At 39.7% G+C, this 9,809-nt stretch overlaps 1 long non-coding RNA gene across 1 annotated transcript; it reads right to left on the reverse strand.

The window, feature by feature from the left end:
* Window positions 1-6,493: 6,493 nt before the first annotated feature.
* Window positions 6,494-9,067, reverse strand: LOC149204495 (uncharacterized). Its single transcript, XR_016251780.1, has 3 exons — window positions 9,001-9,067; window positions 8,725-8,818; window positions 6,494-7,137 (listed from the first exon to the last, which is right to left on the reverse strand). It is a non-coding gene; the product is annotated as an uncharacterized LOC149204495 (long non-coding RNA).
* Between the last annotated feature and the right edge of the window lie 742 nt (window positions 9,068-9,809).

Genomic DNA, 9,809 nt, shown 5'->3' on the forward strand with positions numbered 1-9,809 from the left:
TGCAACAGAATATGGAACAGATAGAAGACGCAGAAATAAACTCAGGATATCAGGAACAAACTGTAGAAGCCATTTCAGAAACCCTTGTATAGATGCAATCCAACAGGAAAATCAAGGCCCTCCAGTAGGTGCCACTTCCCCACCCTCTTATGCAGAAATGACCAAAAAGAGAAAGTTATTAGATAACTCTGGTTCTTCCGAAGATGATCCCCTCGAGCAATCCAATAAAAAGACAGGAAGGAAGTCTCACTAGGAGATCAGAGAAGAAGAGGCGGAGCGACTAAAGATACAATGTAGTCAGTCCACAATCGAAATGTCACTAGGCAGGAACACAAGGACTAGACCCCCAAAGGGTGGGTCTTCACTGCCCCCCTCTAGTAAATAATGCAAATTGTCTCTTCGAATTGCAGGGGTCTGAGAAACCCATTGAAAGATGAAGCAGTAAAAGACTTATTAAGAATGGATATCTCGGACGTTCTATTGCTCCAAGAGACAAAGATAGAAGAAGATGCTCTTCTATCTTTAAGTCGAACCAAATGGAAAAAGAAATCAAGAAAAGCGGTTAGCACGAGAGGTACTTCAGGGTGTCTTGCAACCCTATGGTCAGAGGATAAGTTCTTGCTTAAAAGTTCTTTTGCAACCCAACACTAGATATATACAGATCTTCTTCACCTCCCACGTAAGATTTCTCTAGCTCTCTTCAATCTTTATGTTCCTGTTAATTTTTTGGAAAAGAAGGATTGTTGGAATTCTCTCTCAGACTTCCTAGAAATCTATACCCCCAAAACATCATTCTGGCGGGGGATCTCAACATCACTCTAGACCCAAATGAGAAAAAAGCAGAGTGTGGGGTAAAGATCCCTTCCATGCCTCGGTGGAGTCTCTGATTCTCGAATGGGACCTTCTGGACCACAAAGCTAAGAAAGGTCATTATACCTGGACCAACAACAGAGTTGGTAATGCCAACATTGTTGCCCGTTTAAACCGGTTTCTAGTTCAAAGTATTCTTTTGGAGGGGAAGCATTTAATCTCTTCAAAAATCCTGCCCAAAATAACCTCTGATCATAACCCCATCTCGTCGCTGATAGAGAAAGAGGACTTGGGGCCTATTCCCTTTAGATTCAACCCTCTTTGGGTATCGAGAGAGGGCTTTATGAACATAGTGGATGACGTTTGGGTGCATCCAGTTGAAGGATCCCCCAGCTTCGTGTGGGAATAGAAACTCAAACACACTAAGTCTGGTTTAAAAGTATGGGCAAAAAAAACCCCTTTCCACTCCTATGAGCCATAGACAAAAGACAATGTAGGCTCTAGCTGAGATTCAACTAGGCATGGAAGGATCTGAAATCACCAAAGCACAACTGCTCATCGAACAAAACGCCCAGTTCAATTCCTTTTTTTCCTTTCGACAAGAAGAGGAATACTGGCACCTTAAGTCTCGCAGCCTCTGGCTCCAAGCTGGAGACAAAAACACAGCTTTCTTTCACAGACAATGTAGAGCCCGTCTCTCTCGGAATCACATTTCCGAAATATCCAACAGGGAGGGGGAAGTTATCAAAGGACAGTCTCTCATAAAACAGGCAGCCACAACCCATTATCAGAATCTGTTCCAGGAGGATGGTTCTTCCGATGATGACCTGGTTGCCGACTTTCTGTCAAACATCCCCCCTCTTGTCACTGTAGATGTAAATGCTGGGTTAATGAAGCCTTTTTCCGAAAAAGAGATAGTTGAAATCATTTGGTCAATGCAACCAGATAAAGCACCTGGGCCGGACAACTTCACCATACATTTCCACAGAGCTTGTTAGAATGTAATAAAACTCGATCTTCTCATAATGGTAAAAGCCTTCCAAAAGAAAGCCAAAGTGGGAGGGTGCACCAACTCCACCTTCCTTGCCCTTATCCCCAAAGAATTTAACCCTAAGACTTTCGACAAATTCCGACCAATCTCTCTTTGCAATGCCTCCTACAAGATCCTTGCCAAACTCTTAGCCAATAGACTCAAGCCTTTGTTAGGGAACCTGATCTCCCCTCTGCAGGACGAGTTCGTCAAAGGAAGGCACCTCATAGTCAATGTGACCCAAGTGCAAGAAGCCCTCCACTATAGCCACTCTCGGAAGGAAAAAGGTATGCTCATCAAGTTGGATATGTCAAATGCTTTTGACCGAGTTAAACTCTCATTTCTCTATAAAATCCTCCTCTCCTTCGGTTTTAGTGCTGATTTTGTCAACTTGATAAAAGCCTGCACACATAGACCTTGGATAGCCCCCTTGGTCAATGGCAGACCTTCTGACTTCTTCCAAGCTTCTAGAGGGCTCCACCAAGGATGCCCTTTGTCACCCTTTCTTTATATCTTGTTGGCAGAATCCCTAAGCAGAAAGTTGACAGTGGAAATGGAAGTAGGCACTATCCCAGGTATCAAGGCAGCAAGAGGGGTGGACCCTATAAATCACGCCCTCTTTGCGGATGACTCTCTCCTTTTGGGAGGGGCCTCGATTAAGATAGCAAAGGCTTTCAAAGAAATCCTTCAACACTTTTGTTTAATTACAAGAGACTTGATCAATAAAAAGAGTGTGGTTTATGGCTGGAATATAGATCACCGAGCTATCCTTCGAATTGCCTGCATATTGGGATTCCTAGGGTATGACAAGTGGGAAAAAATCAAATATCTAAGCCTTTCCTTAACCTTGGGACCAAGCCCTCCCTCCCTATGGACTGAAGTAATTAGCAAGATAAAAGAAAAAATATCATATTGGGGAGGCCAATGGCTAACAAAGGCAGGGAAGTTGGTTTTGATAAAGGCAATCCTCTCCGCCCTTTCCATCTTCTAGTCTTCCCTTCTCCTAGCTCCAAAATCTATCATGGAACAGATCTCCAAACTCCTTTGGGACTTCCTATGGAATGGGGGCAAGGGCAATCAAAGCAAGTTACATTTGGTAAGAGGGGATATCCTAAATAGACCACTCCAGCAAGGTGGGTTACAGATACGGGATCCAGGCTTAGCAAATTTGGCTCTTGGTGGAAAAATCATATGGCAATTGTATGCAGATAAAAATCATCCTATCAGCAAGATCCTTTGGAAGAAATACCTAAAGGGAGGCTCCCTGAGAAACCTCACAACTGCTTCTACTCCAACAAGAACAACAATATGGAATTTAGTCAGAAGAAGCATTGACCATATACAACAACATTTATACAGAATATCGGGTAATGGGCAGAGAACATTACTTTGGGAGGACACCATTCAAGGGAATGCCCCATTGGACACCCTAAATTCTTGTAACAATTTAAAAATCTGGCTAGTGAACAAAGGACTTCTCCGGCTTGCAGAGATATGTTCTTGGGATAGCAAAGGGAATTAGGCAGGATGGACTTTTCTAGGGGTTCCTGACCCTTTGGAACCACAAAAAAACTTGTTATGTGCAGCATTTTCTAGCTTCGCCCCTGTCCATCGTACATCCAAAGATAAATGGGGGTGGGCAAGAACCAGAATTTATACAGCAGCGCAAGGATTCTCCTCATTACAAGCCACACACGCATCTTTGCTGACTCCGAAGCTCTGAAAATCTGTTTGGTCTCCCTTTTTCCTTTCAAAGGTGAATTTCTTCACTTGGTTACTCATGCATAAAAAGGCACTAACAGGAGAAAATCTGAATAAAAGAGGCTTCCACGGGTCCTTTAGATGCTGCCTATGCACTTCTGCTTTCGAAACCTCTGACCATTTATTGGTTGACTATGTTTTCACTCAAGAAGTTTGAAAGATGGTCCTCCATGGACTTAGTGTACCCACCCCCTCCCAGATTTCAGTGGTTACTCTCTACACCTCCTGGGCAGATCAAAACGTTGAGAAAAAATCTAAAAACACAGGCTGGAAAAACATTTGGCAAGCTATTCCAAAATTCCTTTGGTGGAAAGTGTGGTTGGATCGAAATGAGTGTGTGTTTTAACAACAGGGTCCCAAATCAGTGGAAGTGGCTGCCAAAGTAAAATCTCTATTGTTGGAAATAATAGATAAACCAGTTTTTGCCTTTTTATTATCTGCAGAAGTTTCTGCGTGGCTAGGACCCTGTGTGCTAGGAGAAAGGAAAAATTTAATCAACAAACCAATGAAAGATCCTACTTGGCACCTACGTCTCACTGCAGGTGACTTTTTTAAGTGGTGGCAGGGGACCCCAAAAGCCATTATCTTCTTTGATGGAGCATCCAAGGGGCATCCAGGCACTGCAGGCGCATGGGGATTGATTCTCTTCCCAAATAGATCGGAAAAAACCAGTTTCAGTTGAGGCCTAGGCATAAGTTCAAACAATCAAGCAAAGAGTTACAACCTCCTAAAAGCTTGCCAAATTGCGAAGGAGTTAGATTACAAATCAATCCAAATATTCGGAGACTCGGAGCTTTTGATAAAGCTCTTAAACTCCGAAGATTATTTTAGTAACCCAACTTTAAACAAAACCTTGCAGAGAATTCGAAACACTTTGAAAGACTTCGACACAGTCGACTCATACCATATTCTGTGGGATTTAAACAAACAAGCGGACTCGCTGGCAAATAAAGCTTGCCTGCTGCCTCAAGGTAATCTTAGCCTTAATGGAGGACCCTGCTCGATTCATCCTTTGCCTTAGACAATCTACAGAAGGTAGATCTTCTTTTCAGAGGGAGAGTGGTATTTGGTACCTTGAAAGTCACATTCAAGATCGCCAAGCAGCAAGCAGATGGAACAACAAGCACAAGGACTATCAAGCAGAAGAAACAACACCAGAATGTACAACAACAGATGGTAGAAGGAATAGCCGCAGAAGGAACAACAACCAAAATGAACAACAGCATAAGGAACAACACCAGAAGGAACAACAAGCAAAAGGAACAACAGGCCAAAGGAACAGTAACAACAACAGAGAGAACAACAAGCAGTTTAAGGAGTAGCAGCAGAAAGAACAACAATCAGAAGGAACAACAAGCAGAACGAACAACGTCCGAAGAAACATCAAGCCGAAGGAACAACAACAGAAGGAACAATAAACCGAAGGAACAACAAGGTGAAGGAACAATAGATCAAAGGAACAACATCTGAAAGAACAGCAAGCCGAAGGAACAACACCGGAAGGAACAACACCCGAGAGAACAGCAGGCCGAAGGAACAACGATTCGAAGAAACAACATCCAAAAGAACAACAAGCCGAAGGAACAACAACCGAAGGAACAGCAAGCAGAACGAACATAGCAGAAGGAACGACAAACTAAAGGAACAACAAAAAGAAAAACATAAGGAAAAGGTCACAGAATTTGCTCTCCCAGAAATAAAATGTAAGCCAGAAAACAAGAATAGTCAAAGAACTCACAGAACTTTTGAATATAAGCATAGGAGAAGGGACTACCATTAGCTCATTCTCATTGCTTAGTTTTTAAAAACTATTGTCGACTATAATAGGAGCTTGCTCCACTTTTAGCAATAAATACATTAACCATCCTTGTTAAAAAAGAGAAAAAGAAAAGATAATAATGTTACAAATAATATAATATCACTTTCAATTATGGAACTTGAAATGCACCAAATATTATAACACCGGAAAAATTATGCTATTGATTCAATAAAGATTCCTACCTATAGTTAAAAAAAAAAAGTGCATAGATAAGCTCTGCTCCACATATAAATTACAGTTTTCACTGTAATTGTAGTTGACCTCTCAATGGCTTATGGATTTCTTCTCGGTTGTGATTGATCAAATAATTGATCGCAACCACGGTTTGTATAACTTATTAACGCTAAACTAAAATGCATACTGCAATATTGACAAGCATATCCATAGTCTTGCATTTATTACAAAGGCCACTCTTTGTTTTACTCATGATCTGTGAAATGAATTTTGAAGGGCTGTAAGGCCTTCAAATGAAATCATTGCTCCGGATCTATCATATATAAATTTGTCACAGAAATAGCAACTAACATGGCCAGAAAGCGGGCTCGCTCTTAAGATTAAAGGTTATTTGGGCGCTGGTACCATGCGAAATTAGAAATGGCTTATCGATGTTCAGGTTCATTAAATCAAAGAAACCGTCAGATTAACTTGGAATTAGATTCACTTGGAGCTGGTGCCAAAGAGGATATGCTGTCTCTTGCATTTAAGCTTTCACATTCAAGCTTTGGCCTGATGATGCGGATTGCATGATGTGCTTTCTTTTGTTCACCAATGAAATATTTGACGCATTTTAAAAAGAATTCTGTGAAACAGTTTGACAAACTGTCTAATAGTGAAAGCATTGCTTAAAGCTTATTAAGAATAATACTTGTATAGTTGTGTAGATAGTGAAGCATGGTTACAAATGGGATAACACATTTCTGTGAAACATATTTTTAAGTGCATCAAACAGCTTGTCTGGTTTGTATTTGTAAACTGTCACACCTCCCATGGCAATGGGCTCTTTAAATTCATAACGCATTGGCCGATCTTTGATGAAGAACATGCTGTATTTACCATAAATATGCTAGAATTCTTCACTTGCTACCTTTCAGTTGATGATTTTTTTTTTATGATTCAGTATGTCTTATAAGCTGCACAGGCCTTACCCATTTTGATTTTTTTTATGATTCAGTATGTTTTATAAGCTGCACACGCCTTCCACATTTTGATGCATGAAACTGCAGACAGTGGCCACGTCATATTTAACATTTGGTACAAGTAAGAAGACATGAAACACTACCAGACCAAGCGTAAAATGGTGATTCAGTACAGATGCTACTTTAGCCAATTTGGAACCTACAGGCTACGAGTGCTTTATCTTGATTGTGGTCGTTTATCAAAATGTGGGAAATCAACTTTAGATAATACTCCTATTTCGAACTGGCGATCAAATACAAAAACAAATTTGCTTCTCTGCAGCTCTCTTCTCTTTTTATGAAACTCTGCTTAAATGCAGTCAACTATTTATCATGGTGGAATCATACAACTGTTTCCTTGATATATACCAAGCGCTGGAAGTTAATATGAAGAGGAAGAGCAAACTGCTTTCCCAAGCTCTTGAGCACATGATATTGTTTCTTCTAATGTATTTCTGTGAAACACCGAGGGATCTTCTAACACCACAAATTGTTCAGCAAGAGGTTCAGAGGACTGCAACACCCGCCTCTATGTGGAAGATCTGTCAGAAACAACCAACTTCAAGAGTTAGATTCATGGATAGATATGTTACTTGATTAGAAGAGAAATTGAAGACTAAGTGATTAATCTAAATGACAAAATGAATATTTAATGGATGTCTAGTTTCTATCCTTGCCATCAGGAATCATTCAGGGGACCCATTTTTCTCATATTGGAGTGTCTAAGTCTTGAAACATTTCCCTTGTTTTTGGAGGAAAAGTTTTCTAAACATTTTCTGGTCAAGTTTAGGATATGCATTTTGAAAAGAATGGCCCAATCCTCAAGTCGAACTTATTTAGATTTGGTATTTGTTTGCCGAAACTTGCTAGTGAAGAGTGCTGCCGTTGAAGCAAATTAAGAAATTTTAAGAGTTGTCTGTTTTTTTCAGCTTTTAGGTTGCTTGGGTAACTTTCCAGGTTTTTAATGCTATATATTTCTTCTGGAGGAGATTATTTGCTCTTCATAGGCTGTTAAATGTGATTCAAGTCTGCTTTTTGTTTCTATATCCTTTTATTGTAGAAGACTATTAACTATTAATGGGCTGTTGAATGCAATTTGTGTTTTTGAAGTGTACTTTTCGGTGCTTTATTAAGTAATTAATTGTACAAAGTTTCTGTGCCTTGTTTTAATATACATTACAGAATGTATTTTGATTGCAACTCAAAGATTTTAGGTTTTTCATTTCTGATTACTTCTTTTGTGGTTGATGAGGTTCACAATCTGTTAGTCTCACAAGGAAAGAAAAAAATCGAGCTAGGAAATATAATCAATATCTCTAATACTTAAATGATTCTTGGTGTCATGAGTGTTTTTGTGGAACCAAAGATTATATTAAACATCATCAAATATGGGTACAATGGGTACAATGACATCATCTAAGCAACCTCACCAATCTCTTCCGTTTTAGTATATTTAGGAGGTAAAGACAAGAAAGGGAATAAGTTTCCCTGTATTCAACTCCAAAACATGGGCATTACATGGGCATTACTGGCAGCGTTTTGAGCAGAGGGACTAGCAGGGCACAAAAAAGCAGGGCACAAAAAAGAGGAAGTAGTGATGTAGTTACTAGTACCAAGTATAAATGATGAAAGATTCCCAAAATGCAAGTTCATAAATATGTAGATGCAACTATTTCCTTATTTGACAAATAAAAAAGGAGTCGTCTAACGAGGCGGAGGAATTGCCTAGATGGCCAAAAGTGGCCGGAATCCGGGCAAAAAAATTTCAAAAAATCTTGTAGAGATAGTGTTTGAATCGTGTTTTTGATAGTGGAAATGGATTCAGCACCATCAAAAACATCTAGAACACCTAAAATTTTGAAGTTTAACAACTATAACTTGGATTTACAAAAATCCTTGCCGGATTTTCTCTAAATATAACTGAAATTTCCCTAACTTTCCAGGCAATTCCTCCGGCTGGTTAGACTACAGCAATAAAAAAATGCAATCAATGATGTACTTGGGAAGAGTCAGTTACTAACTCTCAGCTTGCCATATATGTTTCATGTACAAATTCATATGAAAAATAATAAAAACTGCACTAAATCCTATAGAATAAGAATCATAGGTAAAAGAAGAAGGTTCAGAACTTCGGAAGCTTTTGGCAATCTGAATCTGAGTGAGCCCAGCCGATCTGGTTTTTCTCATTGTCATAAACAACAAGGTGCCTTTGCAAAGATATATCTGCAAAATGCAGCACACTTTTGTTACTTTATCTTAATACCATCACCAACATCTAGATTAAGAGCGTGCTTCAACTGCTCCAGATACAAGCCCACCCAAGGTCATTCATGCCATGCTTGCAGAAAAATCAGACTGACAAACATACAACCAAAAAGCAGCAAAATACTATGCTGTTTCGTTACCTCCAAGAACATTTGTGTCCACATAACCCATTGCAATACCATTGAGGATTCCCAGGCAGACGTTACCTTTTTTCTGTGCATTGAAACTCATTCATCAGTAATTTTTCTTTATCACAGCAATCATTAACCTTCATCAATAAATGCACGGTTTTTGCTCAAATCAGAAGCATTCAGTCAAGCAAACTTAAAGGGATGATTTAGAAGGTGCAAAGCTATCACTAAGAGCTTACAAGGATCTTTGTAGATCAGCTCTTCAAATCATGAATCTGCTCAGAAAATGAGCAAGAGTAGCTGCCCCTCTACTTCGCTTTTGATATAGTCAAAAGCTTTTCGATTTGGTACTCTTTTGTTCAGGAAATGAATAACAATAATATTACAAACACAATCAAACGGATACGCTCCCCAGTGGAGTCGCCAATTTGTTGTAGGGAAAAGTATCCGACTCGGATGACCCTAACCCACTCTAAGGGTGACAGTTCCTTAGCAACAACTGTAAGACAAACTACTGAAAGTTTACTTCTTTATGACAGCAAAAGAGAGTGGAGAAAGCACTAACCGTTGCCTTGCGCTTAATGTCGAATCCAAACTCTTCTCTTTGGCCACTTGCTCCTAGCTCTTTGTCCTTCTGCTCGCCCAGCTACAAGGAGATCCTGCAAAACAACAAAGAAGGGAACTACAAGAGGCATGCAATCATAACTGGTTCATGGATTAGTGTAAACCAAACATGCAATCATCACAATATACAATTGAAACAAGAGCACATAGAAGAACCTCAATAGCTTTTATTAATGTAGAAGAAAAGGTTCTGA

This window comes from Pinus tabuliformis, chromosome 1_2, assembly GCF_031772625.1.
Source record: "Pinus tabuliformis cultivar Carrire ecotype Pingquan chromosome 1_2, CPIR1, whole genome shotgun sequence".
NCBI classification, from domain to species: domain Eukaryota; kingdom Viridiplantae; phylum Streptophyta; class Pinopsida; order Pinales; family Pinaceae; genus Pinus; species Pinus tabuliformis.